The sequence below is a fragment of the Hyaena hyaena genome, unplaced genomic scaffold (genome assembly GCF_003009895.1).
Source record: "Hyaena hyaena isolate Hyena2069 unplaced genomic scaffold, ASM300989v1 scaffold_679, whole genome shotgun sequence".
NCBI classification, from domain to species: domain Eukaryota; kingdom Metazoa; phylum Chordata; class Mammalia; order Carnivora; family Hyaenidae; genus Hyaena; species Hyaena hyaena.
In genome coordinates this window covers 969,685-986,381 of record NW_024081313.1, presented here as the reverse complement: position 1 = coordinate 986,381, position 16,697 = coordinate 969,685, and positions in this window count along the sequence as shown.

Below are 16,697 nucleotides of genomic sequence, written 5' to 3'. Positions count from 1 at the left end.
AAAATATCCTCCATCCACAATACACTCCCATCTTCTTAACCTATTCGCTGGCCTTTTCCACTAATTACCCCTTAGAGTCAGCTTGCTTATCCTACTTTCTGTAATTACTCTTTCCCTCTAATCCTTTATATGGCATTTGCACCATATTAAGATGTACTTGTATGTTGTCTTTTAAATTATCTTAATTGTTACAGATTTACTGAAACATGCTTGAGATGAACAACTTTATATCATATTTATTCTGTATTCTCCTTTCCCTTTCTGACTGGTAAAGTAAATAACAGGATGATCGCTTGAAATGCTAAATGTAAACAAAAGTGTATAGTGGTTAAGAGGGCAGACTCTGGAGGTAGATGGTATGTGTTCAAACACTGGCCCGGCCACCCACTGGCTCCATGACCTAGGACAGACTATTTAGCCTCGCAGGACCTCAGTTTTCTCACCTATAAGTAATTTTAGTACTTATATCAGAAGGTCATTATGAGGTGAAAATCAAAGAGGTAAAAATCATAAGAGTTTAGATTAATACCTGATATGTGGCAGTTATTCAATAGCATCCGCTATTGTAATTAGTAGTGTTCTGTGATTAATTCAATTAATTAACCTTCTATCCAGCTTTGAAGTTTTAAAATTTCTTCTTTTTCAGTGGTTTCCAGCCTTAAAGAATAGGATTCTAGAATAGATTTGAAATGCTTTCTGCCTCGAAGATAACTTTTATCACCCCATGTTCCTTTAAAATATGTGTATATATTATAAACGCCTATGTACACAAATATTTTTTAGATCACAGTTAAAGATAATATAGATTTTGTTCAAGAAAATAATAAAGTATAACATTCTTGTACAAAGAAATAAGTTTGGAATGCATATAGTTGAAAGAAGGTGAAACAAAATTACCCATGCTCTTGTTGTTATATTATGTTTAAGAATTACACTTAACCACTTTCATCACTTACGAAGCACCTCTTTTCATTCTCCCCATAAATGTGTGAAGTCGGAATAGCAAGTACTATTTTTACCATTTTTCACAGGTGAGGAAACTGACACAGAGAAGGTGAGTATCATTCCAACTCGTTATCACTGCTCCCAACTGCCTTTTGAGTCTTACTTTGTTTGGCATTGTTGTTCACAACGCTTTTGTAGCTAAGTCTTCTAACATCTCAGCAAAACTAAAACCAACTGGGACTATACCAGGATTTGGACTGATTAAAATCTTAAGGGAAAGCGGAGGCTCATGACTTAGAGAAACACTGATGATCCAGGAACTGTGTGTGGCCACCATTATATCTAATGTGCACGCTGGCCACGTAAGTATTATTCTTCCTATTTTGTGAAGAGATGAAGAAATATGCTGTGAAAGAATCTAGTCAAGGTGGGTAGCAAAGCTGAGATTTGCACCCAGATTTGTAATTCTAAAGCCTGTCCACTTCCTCCAGCACAGTTCTGTTTCCCATGCTTATAAAGAATCACTTAACTCGTATTATCAGCATTGCCCTATGCTTCAAAGGGATCATGAGAAGTGATATGAAAAGATGAGGCAGTAGAAAAAAATCAGACTCTACTCCATAGAGAAACAAACAGTGCTGCCAAGGAAACAGTTTTCACTGCTTTTTAACCTGTATGCTATTTAAAAATATATAAGGGACAAGGAAAATGAAACCTTTCTGTCTTTCATTTGAAATCTACATATTCAGCAAATTCCCTTTTGAATAGAATGTGATTAATTTAGTCTCTCATTTTGAGAAGTTAAAAAATGCCATTTCTCTTGATTATTCAATGCTTCTGAATAACCAACAGCAGTATGTAAAGGGCAGAGGGAAAATGTGACTTTATCAGTCAGGTTCCTGTTAATAACATGGATGGCTCCAGAAGCAAGCATGTGGCAGTGCTCTGATGATTTATTTAGGCTGATGCCCTAGTTCTTCACTTCTTCTTAGAGTCAAGAATGCAGTCTAGTGGCGTCAGAAGCAGATGTGAATCTCTACGTGGTGTGACTGTGGGCAAGTCATTTCTGGCACCTTGGGGTCATTTTTTTTGCCTCTGAAATTATATAGATAATTATCCTTGCAAAGGTTTCTTTGCAGGGGGAGGATTCATTAAGGAAATTACCACTCATTTAGAACATTGCTGCTCAAGCTCATCTCAAGGTGAATGGATCACCCCTATTTTCCTGGGGAAGAGTTTTGCTTTACTTTTACCTCACTCCTTATCTACAGGTGCCCAGGACTTACAGTTTGGTTTCCTTTGGAAGACCATTGAGCTATTTACCCAAACTTTAAAAAGAGCTTTGCTTCTGTAATGCCCTCTAGTTTATACAGCCTATTTTCTTCCAGTTCATTCTAGACTTGTGAACATGGGGGATTTAGAAGCCGGCCCACACAAAGGAGCATTAAGATGAGCCCCCTTGATGTTTCTGTAATCGTGGGTGATTATTCACTCTGTAATTTTCAGATATGATTAGTCTGAATAAACACTATTTTGTGCTGAATTGATTTATAAGGGCACATAAGAGTGGCACACTAGACAGTTCAATGATGTTACCCACTGTTAAGTATTTTATAACCTCCTTGTTTCTCAAGTCATCAGTGAGCACTAGGCACAAAATGCCAATGACAGCCTGACTTGTTCAGTAATCAGGCGGGTGGTTGAAGATGCCTGGTCAGAATCCTCAGTGAATATTTGACTGTGTGAACAAAATGATGAAGTAGACACTGTTATTATATTGGAGCTGATGGATGGAAAGACTGGAACATTAGCAATTTGTCTTTTTTATTTTTTTTCCCTGTTCACTGATAAGTTCAGGCTTCAACCATACTCCATTCCATATTCTCCTCTTAAAAGAGAAAACATATGAATTATTCTGATTGACTAGGAACATTGGCTGATAGAATATTGTTCTTCTCTTCTATTTCTGGCCCTGCTTGCCCATCACATAATGATCTCTGAAATCAAGGACTGGGCTGAAAAACACTATAAGCTGAGATTCCTCTGATGGAAGCTCAGTGTGATAAAAATTTTTGCCTTCATCTTTTTATTGACTTGGGGGCCCTCCTGTAGTTGGCCTGAGGCTCTCACTAGGGGCTACAAAACCAAACCTCAGGTGGCTTTGCAGACCCACAAAATCAACTCTTAGGTATGTTTCCTCTGATTCTATCATTTCTTGACATTTATCTTATCATATTCCAAAATCTGTGTGAGGAAATAGGAGTTTATTTATTCATGCATCCAACCAGTATTTTATTGAGAATTTCTATATGATGTTATCTACACAACTCTACCTATGGGGTAATATCTCCAGTGATAAGTAATAGGGTAATAGGGATACTATAATGAAGGGGAAGAAAAAGGCCTGGTCCTTGTGACTTAGACATTAGTGAAAAGCAAAGTCATAGAAACAGAGTGAAGTGTGTGTGTGTGTGTGTGTGTGTGTGTGTGTGTGTATTAGGGATGGACAGCAGGGACAGAGACCAAAGGCCTGTGGAAACAGTGATCAATTCATCTTCTTAATGAATAAATATTTGTACTAAGTGTTGTGGAAATAATAGTGACAGAGCCCCTACCTTCATTGTGTTTTTATTGAATTGATGGAATAGTTTTGAAAACTCTACTTCAGAAAATTAATTTACATTCTTCTAGTAATATTATAATATATGATTGAGAGTGGACAGAGGTCCAGGTCTTTGGAGGTTTTGGGTGCCAGGAAGTGGGGAAAAAGAAAGAAATGACTCTTTCCTTGCACCCCTGCCCTGAATCAGTGCCCAGCCAGTGCCTCCACTGCCACTATATTGCACAGGTTACCCATGGTCATGTTGGTAGGTCAGATTCTCAAATAATTTAACTTCTTCAAATGAAGAAGGAAAAGAAGAGGAACTACTCACATCCAAAAAGGATGTAGTAATTAATGAGTGCTTCTTGATCTTGGGGGCATATTAGAGCTTTTACAATCCTTGGTGTCCAGACTCTGCCCAGACCAATTAATTCCCACTCTCTAGGGGTGGAGCCCCAGCATAGTTAATTTTTTTTTTTTTTACAAATAGTTTATTGTCAAATTAATTTCCACATAACACTCAGTGCTCATCCCCACAAGTGTCCTCCTCCATGCACCTCCCCCCCTCCCCCCCACATCCATCAGTCCTCAGTTTTTGTCAGCATTCAAGAGTCTCTCATGGTTTGCCTCTCTCCCTTTCCCCCACCATTTCCGCCCTTCTTCTCCCCCTTGGTCCTCTGTTAAGTTCCTCCTAATCTTCCTATACGTGCACACATATGATATTTGTCCTTCTCTGCCTGACTTATTTCGCTCAGTATAACACCCTCAGGGTCCATCCATGTTGCTACACATGGCCAGATTTCATTGTTTCTCATTGCCATGTAGTATTCCATGGTATAGATAAACCACATCTTCTTGATCCATTCATCTGTTGATGGACACTTAGGCTCTTTCCATGTTTTAGCTATTGTGGAGAGTGCTGCTATGAACATTGGGGTACATGTGCTCCTATGCCTCAGCATTTCTGTATCCCTTGGGTAAATTCCTAGCAGTGCTATTGCTGGGTCATAGGGGAGTTCTATTGTGAGTTTCCTGAGGAACCTCCACACTGTTTTCCAGAGGGGCTGTACCAGTTTACATTCCCACCAACAGTGTAGGAGGGTGCCCCTTTCTCCACATCCTCGCCAGCATCTAGAGTTCTCTGATTTGCTCATTTTAGCCACTCTGACTGGCGTGAGGTGGTATCTCAGTGTGGTTTTGATTTGTATTTCCCTGATGAGGAGCAATGCTGAGCATCGTTTCATGTGTCTGTTGGCCATCTGGATGTCCTCTTTGGAGAAGTGTCTGTTCATGTCTTCTGCCCATTTCTTCCCTGGGTTGTTTGTTTTTCGGGCGTGTAGTTTGGTGAGTTCCTTATAGATTCTTGATATTAACCCTTTATCTGTTAATTTTTTTAAGCTCTTGGGGTGACTCTAGTGTGCAGCTAATGTTGAGAATCACTGTTTAAAATGACAGTTAAGGTATATAGCATGTATATTTCTTTTTTCAAGATTCAGATTTAAGGAATGTTAGAGCAGGAAGGAACCCCTAAAACCACCCAATCTAATGTACAAAATTCTTTGTACAATTGAACAAAGAAAGAAACCATGGATGAGATAAATAAGGTGATTGACAAAATTCTTCTAGTTAATCAGGGACAGAGCTGGATGTCTTTCTTCAACTTTGACTTGTTGACTCCTGAAGAAAGACTGGAATACAGTCACTTCTATATAGCTAGCATGAATTATTACTCTTGGAGTCTCATTGTAAATTTTCTTGAATTTTCTTTTTCAATCATGGGAACCATTTCTAAACATATCACGATTACACTAATATTTTAGTATTTTGATAGGTTTTTTTTGTTGAGGTGCTGATCTTTTTTTTCCCCAAAAGGCGAAGCTAGAAAAGTAATTTAAATTTTGTCAAATTTTTGCATAACTGGTGTATCTTTGCTGTCTCAGAAAAGGACTAGGGAATCAGAGGTCAACTTGAAGCACCTCATTTATATGATAATTACCAGTAAGCAGTGGCCAGTGATTCGTGATACAAATCATTTGTTCCTCTGGGACTTGTATGTTTACTGGGCAGGAAGTATGTGATTATGTCGTACTAATTAGTTTCTAGGTGACAGAAAGAATGTAGCACGATTGAGACTAAGTTTGTTAATTGTGTGGTGTTTAGTTTCTTTATTTACTTGTTATGGAAGAGTTTTTAATTTAATTTTTAATCCACAGGAAATCTCTGGATGAGTACACACCTGGATGACTGGATACTAACCTTCATTGGATCACTCATAGTTTATAACATGCTTTACTATGCTAATCTTATGTAATCCTAGCACCCGTCCTCTGAGGCACATATTATTATTGTTCTAAAACTCTCTTTACAGATGAACAAACTGCAGGCAGAGAAGTTCTAATAAGATCTGAAGATCCTATAAGTAAAAATGTACCATATTACTCAGTATTCACATCTCCTTTGGTTAATAATTATGAGGAATGGTGATGAATGGCCAGCAGTGATCATTGTTTATCATTATTTCCCTAATTTTCTCAACTACTAAGAAAAAGGCCATGAAGAAAGAAGATAAAAGAAACCAGTGTGTTAAGGATGGGGAATAAAATTATTAGGGCAGAATATAAAGTTGGAGAGGTTATATTTTCACAGCAAGGGGGAAAGAGCTTCAGTGGGCAGGAGATGAATTAAAATCATGGAACACTATTTGTAGTTCTGTGGAAAAGAGGGCTGAGTAAAGGAAGAAGGTAAGAATAAGCTTGGAAACAGGGACCCACAAAGAACAATAGCAGTGGATAGACAGGGAAGGACAGAAGAAAGTGAGAAATAATGAGCAAATGCAGTGAAAAAGAAGTCTGTCATTAAACCAAGGCAAGATGGGAAATTAGAATTAAATGAAAAATAAGTTTGGTTACTACTCATTTTTTTTTACATTTTAGTGGTACAGAAATATGCATTTGAAGGGTAGACAGAAGTCATTATCTGAAATGGAACAGAAAGAATGGGTAGGAGCCTCTTCTACCTGCAGCACACTGTTCCCAGCATGTATCTCCCAGGCATATGTTTCCTGAATATGTATGACAAAGCCTTTCTGACAAATAATACAGAGAGCTGTATTGCCTGAAATATGGGAGAAATTATAGCTAGCTAGTATGGAACCCAAAGCCCTCAGATATGGGTGATGTGTTAAGAATATTATCTCTGAGACAGCAGATTTTGCTATACTTATAAAAAGCCTTGGGCAAAATGTAGATATCACAAGAACCTGAGACTGTCATTCTATAGGTGAAGCATTCTGTGATCTGATAGGCAGAGTGGGGCTGCCTTAGATTAAACATCACAAACTCAAAGGGCATCAAGCTAGATCTAATGCTTTTCTTAATCTCCTAACACTTTCCTCAGGAATATTTCCATAAATTCACAATCAAAAAAGAGTTTGGGGCTAAAGGTATGCTATCTATTGCTACCTGTTAGGTCTCTATTCAGTAAGCCTCTGTCATCTTAGGCCCTCAACTGGCCCATCTGGAGAACATCAGAAATAGTATTAGCCAGATTTTTCCAGAGAAACTAAACTAATAGGATGTATGTGTATACATAGAGATTTAGTTTAAGGAATCGGCTTAGGTGGTAATGGAGACTGGCAAGTCCAAATGCTGCACTTGGGAGTGGATGTTGCAGGTGGAGCCTGAAGGTCGTCTTCTGGCAGAAATCCCTCTTCCTCAGATTCAGTCTTTTGTTCTATTCAGGTCTTCAGACTAGATGAGGCCCATCCATATTAGGGAGGGCAATCTGCTTTACTCAAAGTCTACCAATTTAAATGTAAATCTCATCTCCAAACACCTTCACAGAACAATCTAGAATGTTTTACCAAATAGTAGCTAGACTCTTTGGCCTAGGCAATTTGACACATAATGTTAACTATCACAACTAGGCTGGTAAGATTTTCTATTTACTGACTTGTCCACTATCTGAATTATTTTATTTAAGATCTCTGAGGTGTGTGTGTATATGTGTGTGTGTGTGTGTGTGTGTGTGTGTGTGTGTGTGTGTATGATTACTTTATTCCCAAAGGAAAGGGAAACATCATTGGCTGACTGGAGAAATCAGTACTAGAATTTAACTTATTATTGGTTTATATGGGAAGCCCACTAATGAATGTGTAGTGTAGAACATAACTTTTGACATTACCTTTGGATGGTGGTATCTACAGAAACTACTATATGAATATGTAAGCCCTGAGATGTATATTCTCATTTTAAAGGAACAGTCTTCAGATGTGTATAATAATGGAGCATTGTAAAATTCACAAGGTGTCTCAAAGAATGGGACTTGAGCCTCCAAAAGAAGAAACTCTTATCTTTGGTTTATAAAGCTATGCTGCTACTACTACTACTTTTAATAATAATAATAATAAATAATGATGAGATGATGGCTAACATTTGCCAAGTGTTTTGTGTGCATGGTAGTCACATAATCTACAAAACAGATATTCTCAGTCTCTAAGTGAGGAGACCAAAGCACAGAATGGCTAAATAACCTGCACAAGGTCAAGAAGGTAGAAAATGCTAGGAAGTCTTGAGTAAGGAGGACTTTCTCAGTCATATTGGTTGCTCTTGAACCCAGTGCCTAGTTCCTCCTGACAATAGCCCTGGCAATGGCCATCCTGTTTCCACCTAACATTTCCAGAGACAGATTGCTGCCTGTGTATCATTTTTACAAATCAAGGAAGGATCCTGTCGAGACGTCTGTGTGACCTACATTTCATTCTACACCCACCAACTGCCGCTGCACCCTCCGTGCTACTTGGCCATCATTTCACTCAGCTTTGACTGATAGCCTTCCTCATTTCATTTGGCTGTTTTGAAACTTCACCATGTTCCTCAAGTCCTGCTCCCTCTCATTCCTAGGCACTCAGAGACAATGATTTCATTGGCTGCCTCACTGAAGATGTAGGGGCAAGTGGGTGTGCTCTCACACAGGTTACCTCCTCTCCCTCCCAAAGTCACTCCCTCTCCATGTATCCTTCCTTCTATCCTTGATGACCTAGGGCCTTGACTCTAAACTCATCAGTTTAGGGCAATGCAGGATATAGTTACATATTTTATATGAGGAAAAAAGAGGATCCTTTGTATCCACTTTCTGTTCAGGCTAAGTCTTGAACTTCCCAATATGGTCTTTTCAAACTTTGCCCACTCTATTTTTGAATTTCCTGATTCAAGGTAATTTATCTTATTTTTATTCACTCTTCAGATTTGATGCACAGACTTTTAGTTTTTACTTTATTCTAATTTTGGCTTGTCTTTCAGCCACATTGATGACTTGTCTTTAAAAATTCTTCCTTAGAATATCTATACTGGATAAATACTCTAGTTGGGGCAGACATTATATTGGCTACATAATAATACTAGCTAACACTTACTGAGTGCTTGCCATATGGCAGGTACTATTTTAAGTGCTTTATGGGGACCTCTTTATTAAAGATACTTAACCTGTCTTGTAACTCTAATTTCTTTAAGAATATGGATTCTTTTCTTTTTTCAGAAAAACTTGTACTCAGGAACACCCACATACCCTGTGCTCTGTTATCTACTGATGTGGAACAAACCATCCCAAAACAACAGTTTGGATTTTTCTTTAACTTCTCATGATTGTATGCCTTGGAGGTGATTCTTTTGCTTTATCTGGTGTCACCTGGGACATTGAGGCAGCTGGAAATTCCAAAATAGCCTCACTCACGTTGTTGGCAGTTTGGCCAGGGCCTTCCATTCTCTTCCTCATAGGCTTCCCCATGTGGCTACTTGGACTTCCATTGGTCTGAAGGTCTCAGAGTAGCTGGGAATTTTACATGATAGCTCAGCTGGCTTCCCTAAGAACTTAGTCTTAAGACTAGGCCTCAGAACTGGGATAGATTCAATTTCTCTGAATTCTGTTTGTTAAAACAATTTTCAGAGCTTACCCAGATTCATGGAAAGAAACAACACAAGGGCATGAATATTGAGAGGCAGAATTCATTGCAAACCACCCAAGTTGTAGCCTACTGTGTGTACACATAATTTTGTATAGTAATTTTTTATATTATTTAATAAAATAATTTTTATGTAATAATTTCAAGCAGTATGCACACCCCACAAAAGACCCCAAGGAGTATACAGACCTCAGATTAAGAATTCATGACCTAGTATCAATAAGTGAACCCTTTTACCCAGTCAGTGTAGTACAGAGAAGACAGGGGGCAATTCTTACTGTAAAAGGATTGCACACCTCAGATTAAGAATTCATGACTTGGATCAAGAAGACAACCCTTTTACCCAATCAGTTTAGTGCAGAGAAGATAAGAGACAGCTTTTTACTATAAAAGAAATTGCACACACTCAGAAACATTGGTGAAACCATGCATGGCATATTCCAGGGAGACTGAGAGCTCAGTTAAGTGAAAGAGTAGGAATTAAGGTTGGAGTCAGATTATGGAATATTTTCAAAGGCAGCCTGTGGAGCTTGAACTTCATTCAGTAGGCACTGGGGAACTATTGCAAGTTGTTCTTGTTTTTTCTTTAAACTGGTATAACAAGCACAAATGCTGAAATAATTTAGGAGAATTACAAGAATTAAGAAACAAGGAGAATGGTGTACAGGGAATTATGCTAAGGAGCTTTTTAAGAGTTTTGACTCAGAAATCAGATTTAAAGTCAGGACTAACAAAATCACCCTAATAAAGAACAGAGGCATAAAAACTTACTGTAGAAAAGGGTTTTGTAGTGCATGATGTAGCAAATGTGTAACAATATAGAAAGCATTCTGTATCTAGTATTGTTTGTGTGATTGGATTAGTAAAGAGCTCAGTCAGCCTTTATGGCTTCAACTAATATTTAGAGAGAGAGAGAGAGAGAGAAGGAGAGGGAGAGAAACAAGCAGGGAATTTTGGGAATTGCTTTCTACTCAGAGTTAATAGAGTTCTTGAGTGTGGCTGTAAAGGATAATAAGTCTAAGACTAAAACATTCTGACTTGGGTCCCTAAGAATAAAAATGAAGCCCATGGAGTCAGAGCAAACCTTGAATGTTAGTACATTACTTTCACTAAAAGACAATGTTAAACCTACAGCAAAATCCTAAAGGACAGAAAACTATCGGTAGTGATACAGTTTCTGTTTGTCAACCCATAAAACTGAGAGGAGGACCTCTCTGTTTTGAGCCTTAAATGATACCTGAATTAGTATTGAGAAGATATGTACAAGATATGAAGTGGGAGGGCTAATGCTCATGTCTATTTCAGGGATGAAACTTCTGCAAATTTGGGTCTGCTTCTTGCATTTTGAAGCTACCTCTGTTGGCCTTCTCTATCATCAAACCTTGACTCTCTCACTACTTAAGAGTGGCTCTGCCAGGGGAGGGGATGAACTGGTGCTGAGCTGTTCACATTTACACTGAAGCTTTCTAAGGCCTACTGGCCAACATTTGAGAGATTGGACAGGTTGGAGTGCCATCTATGTCTAGGGGTGTGGAACTCATCAAAGTCAAAGGGGCAGTAGGGGTTTCTCACTTCTGGTGTTTCTTAAACTTAAAAAAAAAACAAAAACGCTGGTATCTTGTATCTCACCCCAGAAATTTTCATTTAATTGGTCTGAGATGCAGTTTTGGAATGGGAAGTTGTGTGTGTGTTGTTGTTGTTGTCGCTGATTTTTTAAAAAGGCTTTTTGAATTTGTTGAGGAATAATTTACAAATATAATTGTATATAGTTAAAGTGTACAACGTGATGATTTGAGATATATATACATATACATATACAATGTGTTACACATTGTATATGTATATATATACATTGTAGAATGATTACCATATACATATGTATATATATACATTGTAGAATGATTACCAAGATCAAGATAACTGCAAATGTGTACCCTTTGACCTGTATCACTGGAATGGGGAAATTTAACAACCTGTCCAGGTGAGTCTAATAGGCGGCCATGTTTGGAAACCACTGCTTTATACTCTGCTTGTTAGTCTGGGGCCCTTACTTACTGAGCTACCTAGCTATGCCTCCAGTTATAAGTTTTAAAGATACATGGGATAAACTCTTCTCAGGCACCTCTGAAAAGCTGGAGGATGACAATAAGTTTTCTGTATCTATGAAAGTTATTGGCATGGAAAGTGCAGAGAATACTGGAACAATGTCTTAGAGAAATTTTAGCATTCTGCTTTGCTAACAGGTCTCTGTGGTGTATGCTAGGCAAAAACCAACTTGGTAAAATTAGTGCAACACTTGCCCTTAGGAATGAAAGAAAAAGAAAGAAAAACACAGCTGTCAGATTTTTCACTTAATGTGCCCTAGTTTTGGTGGGTTGTATGTTGTGTGCTCTTGTACTTGATCCAGGGAGTTCCATTCTCCCTTCTCAGAAGTACATTAGCACTTCTGGATTTCTATCCTCTCCTTAGCTGTTTATAATTATCACTTCCTTGTTGTAATGCATAGCTTCTGGCCCTCAATCTGCTAATTGTACTTTTAAGCTCTAATCCCATTCTAGCTGTTCTGCACTGAGTCTGGCCTTTCACCTCTCAAATCTGGGTTTTCAACACAGTACCCAACAGCCAGCATTTTATTCAGCCAATGTCTCTCTCTTTCCCTTTCTTTCTCAATCCCTACTGCCTCCCTTTATAATCCTATTTCATCTCTCTGTTTCTAACTTACAACAATCCAAATACAGCCTCTCAGGCAAAAGTCACATTCAATAACTTTGTGTTTCCATTCCCTATATTAGAGTACACTTTTTTTCTCTCACTTCAACAGCAACAGTTTTTATGCTGACATAGCAGGAGCTTTGTTCTCAGTATACAAAGAGCTACAAATAAATGTGTGTATGTATATACATAGCAAGAGAGGAAAAGAGAGAGGGTCTATAAGCTAAAATATAGACAAAAATAAAGGTCTGTGCTGGGCTTGAAAACTAGTTGGACAATCTGTCTTGACTTTACTTGAAAACTTTTCGTATTGAATTGCCCTCTTGGGGACTGAATCTATTCAAATTGATCTTTTCTATGAGTAGGCACATCATTTTAGAAATGTCTCTGTGAAGATGTGCTGTTTTCATGCTTAGAGAAGCACACTGCGTGCTGAGTGAGACTGAAGGAAATGCCAAATTAATTCATTATTTCTGTGGCAATGTTCTTTTCCCAGGAAAGGACTGCTTTAATAAGGTAGCTGGCTATGTGTGCCGTGGTGTGCCTGCCTCTGTAGGAAGCTTGGTAATCCTCTCCCCAGAAAACCCATCTCTGGTATTTGTTGTTTGAGGTTCTTGAATGTAATATTAGTTTACAGTCCAACTCCTAGCCATATTATATAAACAGTGGGGGAAGAATGACAATGGAAATTATAGCAGAGAATGTTTTACTTAAGCCTCTCAAAATGGACAGCGTTGTGCAGGGCTGTGGGTCTGTTTTCAGCACCCTGCCTGAGAGAGTGAATGGCTGCTGTTTCCAGCCAAATGCAGGCGACGTTGGGGCCACTTCAAACCATCAGCTCGACAATGTTATCAAGCGGCTGAGTCCCTGCTTCTGTCAGTAAACCATCATTATTCCTCATGAGCCAACTGCAGGAGAGGGCCACCACGACAAATACACTATTATGTTGCATTTTAATGTGTGCCAATCAGCTTAATTCCAGCCTTGACATTCATCTCAGGTACTGCTCTTTTCCACAACAGATTTCTGTGTGCTTCCTTCAGTTGCAGTTCCCAAAGGTTTCTGAGAGAGCAGATAGGCACTGTGAGAGGTCACCTCCAAAGAAATAGAAAGGACCTCAATCCGTGGGATGGTTGAGCTTTTTCCAGTTAAGTTCCATGGTATATTTCAAAGTCCTGTTAACATTGGTGGCGGAGCAATCTGCACGTTCAATAGTATATCTGGAGATCAGATGCTGAGTTTCCTATCCAGACATAACAACGTCTGCTGTCAGGTCTGTTCATCTTTGGGGACTTATAAACCCCATAAGGACTTAATTTTGTTCTTCAGGGAGGAGTATAAAATGTGCATGTGATGTTTGCCATTACTTGACATGTTACTCTTGGCTGGGGAGGCCTCCAGAGGTTATTTCCTTTGAGTTTCCATACCTTGATCCAAGATGGCTGCTCCCTGGGCACCTTGGTGGCTGAGTTGGCACTTCTGGGTCACAGTAACCTGTGTTTTCTGAAGAAAAGACAGCTGAGTCAGTGATCATGTCTATCCAGCCAAAATTCTATCCTCCTGTCTGTGGAGTAATGGGGAAAAATTTAGTTAAAATGTCTTGAGTCTGATAATCACTTCACTTTAAAAGGTCTGAATATACTTGAAAACAAGACTTAAAAATACATACTTTGGTAACCTTCTTGCTTATCTCTAGCTCTTGACACATATATCTGAATATTATTTTAAAATCACCTTGAATTTCCTAAGCAAGTTGAACCTCCTTAGTGCTGTTCTAGGCAGTCTTATATCAAAACTCTCTTTGCTCTTGCTCTATAAGGGCATCTTTTTAGCCCAGGGTTCCCAAATGCTGTGATGATTTATAAAGAAAAGAGAAAAATATGGACAATGTGGTGAACTTTTCTTAAAGATAGATTTATGAGACTAAAATTCTGTTCTTTATTTTGAGATTATAAGGTTACCACTTGTGGTTGAATTGTCTTTTCTTTACGAAATGACGATGACAACCCATGGTGATTTATTTTTTAAATGTTCTAACTTGGCAGAATGGAGTTTACTCTCCATGGCAGTATACTCAATCCATTTACTCAGCAAACTACATAAATTTAAAAAAAAAATTTTATTCGTCCTGGATCTTGAAATCCAGAAGTCTAGGAACCACTGTTTTACCAAATGAATCACAAATTTTTAAAATAAAGATTCAGAATGTCTATGGATTCTTTCAGCTTTCAAATGATAACAAACCAAACCAAACCAAAACAAAGGGCCAATTTTGTAATGATGCAAGATATAAATCTGTAAAAGAGTCATACTGGTTTTTTTTTCCTGATTAGCAATTCTCTACTCAGTAGCTTCTCTATCCTTGCTATTCTCTCATCCATCAAATATCTAGCTAGTAGATGTTTGCTAGTAAATCTACATCAAATACAGTTCTTATACTTGGTCATTAAATGCTTCTCTTTGTGTTATATGTAGCTTTAGCACTGTTTAAAATGTGTGGACTTTGAGAGAAACATCTGACTTAGACTTCTAAAGTGACCAAGTTACTAGCTTATTTTAACTTTACTTTTTGAATGGTGTGGCCAAGGTCTCAAACAAAGTTATGATGTGACTTTTTAATAATGGTTGTCTGTACTATCAAGATTCTACCTGGTATTACATAAGTCATTCATTTTTTTTTTTTTTTTTTACCCTCTTCACCTATTTCTCCCATCCCAAACCTCCCACCTCTGGCAGCCACCAATCCTTTCTTTGTATCTATAAGCTTGTTTTTGTTTTTAATATTCCACATATAGGAGAGAAGGATCATACAGTATTTCACTTATAATAATTCCTTCAGTATCCATCCATGTTGTAGCAAATAGCAAAATTTCATTCTTTTTTATGACTGAATAATATTCCTCTGTGTGTGTGTGTGTGTGTGTGTGTGTGTGTGTGTGTGTGATAATTTCTTTATCCATTCATTATCAGTAGACACTTGTTTCAATACCTTGGCTATTATAATACCACTGTAATGAACATGGGAGTACATATATATATTCACATAAATACCCACAAGTGGAATTGCTAGATCATATGGCAGTTCTATTTTTAATTCTTTGAGGAATCTCTATACTGTCCCACCAATACTGCATCAGTATTCCTTTTTCTCCACATCCTCACCAACTCTTGTTATTTCTTGTCTTTTTGATGCTACCCATTCTAACAAGTATGAGGTGATATCTTACTGGGGTTTTGATTTCCATTTCCCTGATAATTAATGATGTTAAACATCTTTTCATGTACCTTTTGGCCATCTGTATGTCTTTTCTGGAAAAATGTTCAGATATTCTGCCTATTTTTTAAACAGATTGCTTGTGTTTTTGCTGTTAAGTTCTTTACATGTTTTGAATATTAATCTTTTATCAGATTTGTGATTTGCAAATATTTTTTCCCATTCAGTAGATTGCCTTTTTATCTTCTTGATGTTTTCCTTTGCTGGGCATATGCATTTTAGTTTGATATAATCCTCCCTATTTTTGCTTTTGTTGCTTTTACTTTTGGTGTCAGATTTAAAAATAATCACCAAGATACATGTCAAAGAGCTTACCACCTTTGTGTTCTTCTAGAAGTTTTATGGATTTAGGTCTTAAGTTAAAGTCTTTAATCTATTCTGAGATAATTTTTGTGTGTGATGTAAGATAGTAGTCTAGTTTCATTCTTTTGCAAGTGGCTGTCCTATTATCACCATTTAATGAAGAGACTGTCCTTTCTTTATTGTATATTCTTGATTCCTTTGTCATAAATTAATTGGCCACATATGTGTGGATTCGTTTCTGGGCTCTTAATTCTGTTTCATTTATCTACATGTATGTCTTTATATCAATACCATACCATTTTAACTACTATAGCTTTGTACAAGAGTTGAAATCAGGAAGGGGAATGCCTCCAATTTTGATCTTCTTTCTCAAGATTGCTTTAGCTATTTGGGGATTTTTGTAGCTCTCTATATATTTTAGTATTTTTTTTTATTTCTGTGATAAATGCCATTAAAATTTTGATAGGAATTGCATCGAGTCTGTAGATTACATTAGGAAGTATGGACATTTTAACAGTATTAATTATTTCAGTCTATGAGCATGGAATATCTTTCCATTTATTTGTGTCTTCTTCAGTTTCTTTCCTTAATGTCTTGTAATTTTTAGGTCCTTTCAGTTCCTTAGTACAATTTATAACTAGATAAAGAAGACATTCTTAATCTGCCCAGCATGATTAAATGAGTTTCCATAATGTGAGATTGAATCACAAAGTTGGTTCTTTTGACAGATGTGTCTTAAGGTCAGCCATTGGAAAGAGTCACACAGATAGTGTTTAACATTTTATAATTGTTATCCATTGCTGCATAACAAATTATAACAAACCTACTGACTTAAAACAACATACATTTATCATTTCAGAGTTTCTGTGTGTCAGGAATCTGGGCACAGCTTAGCTGGGTCC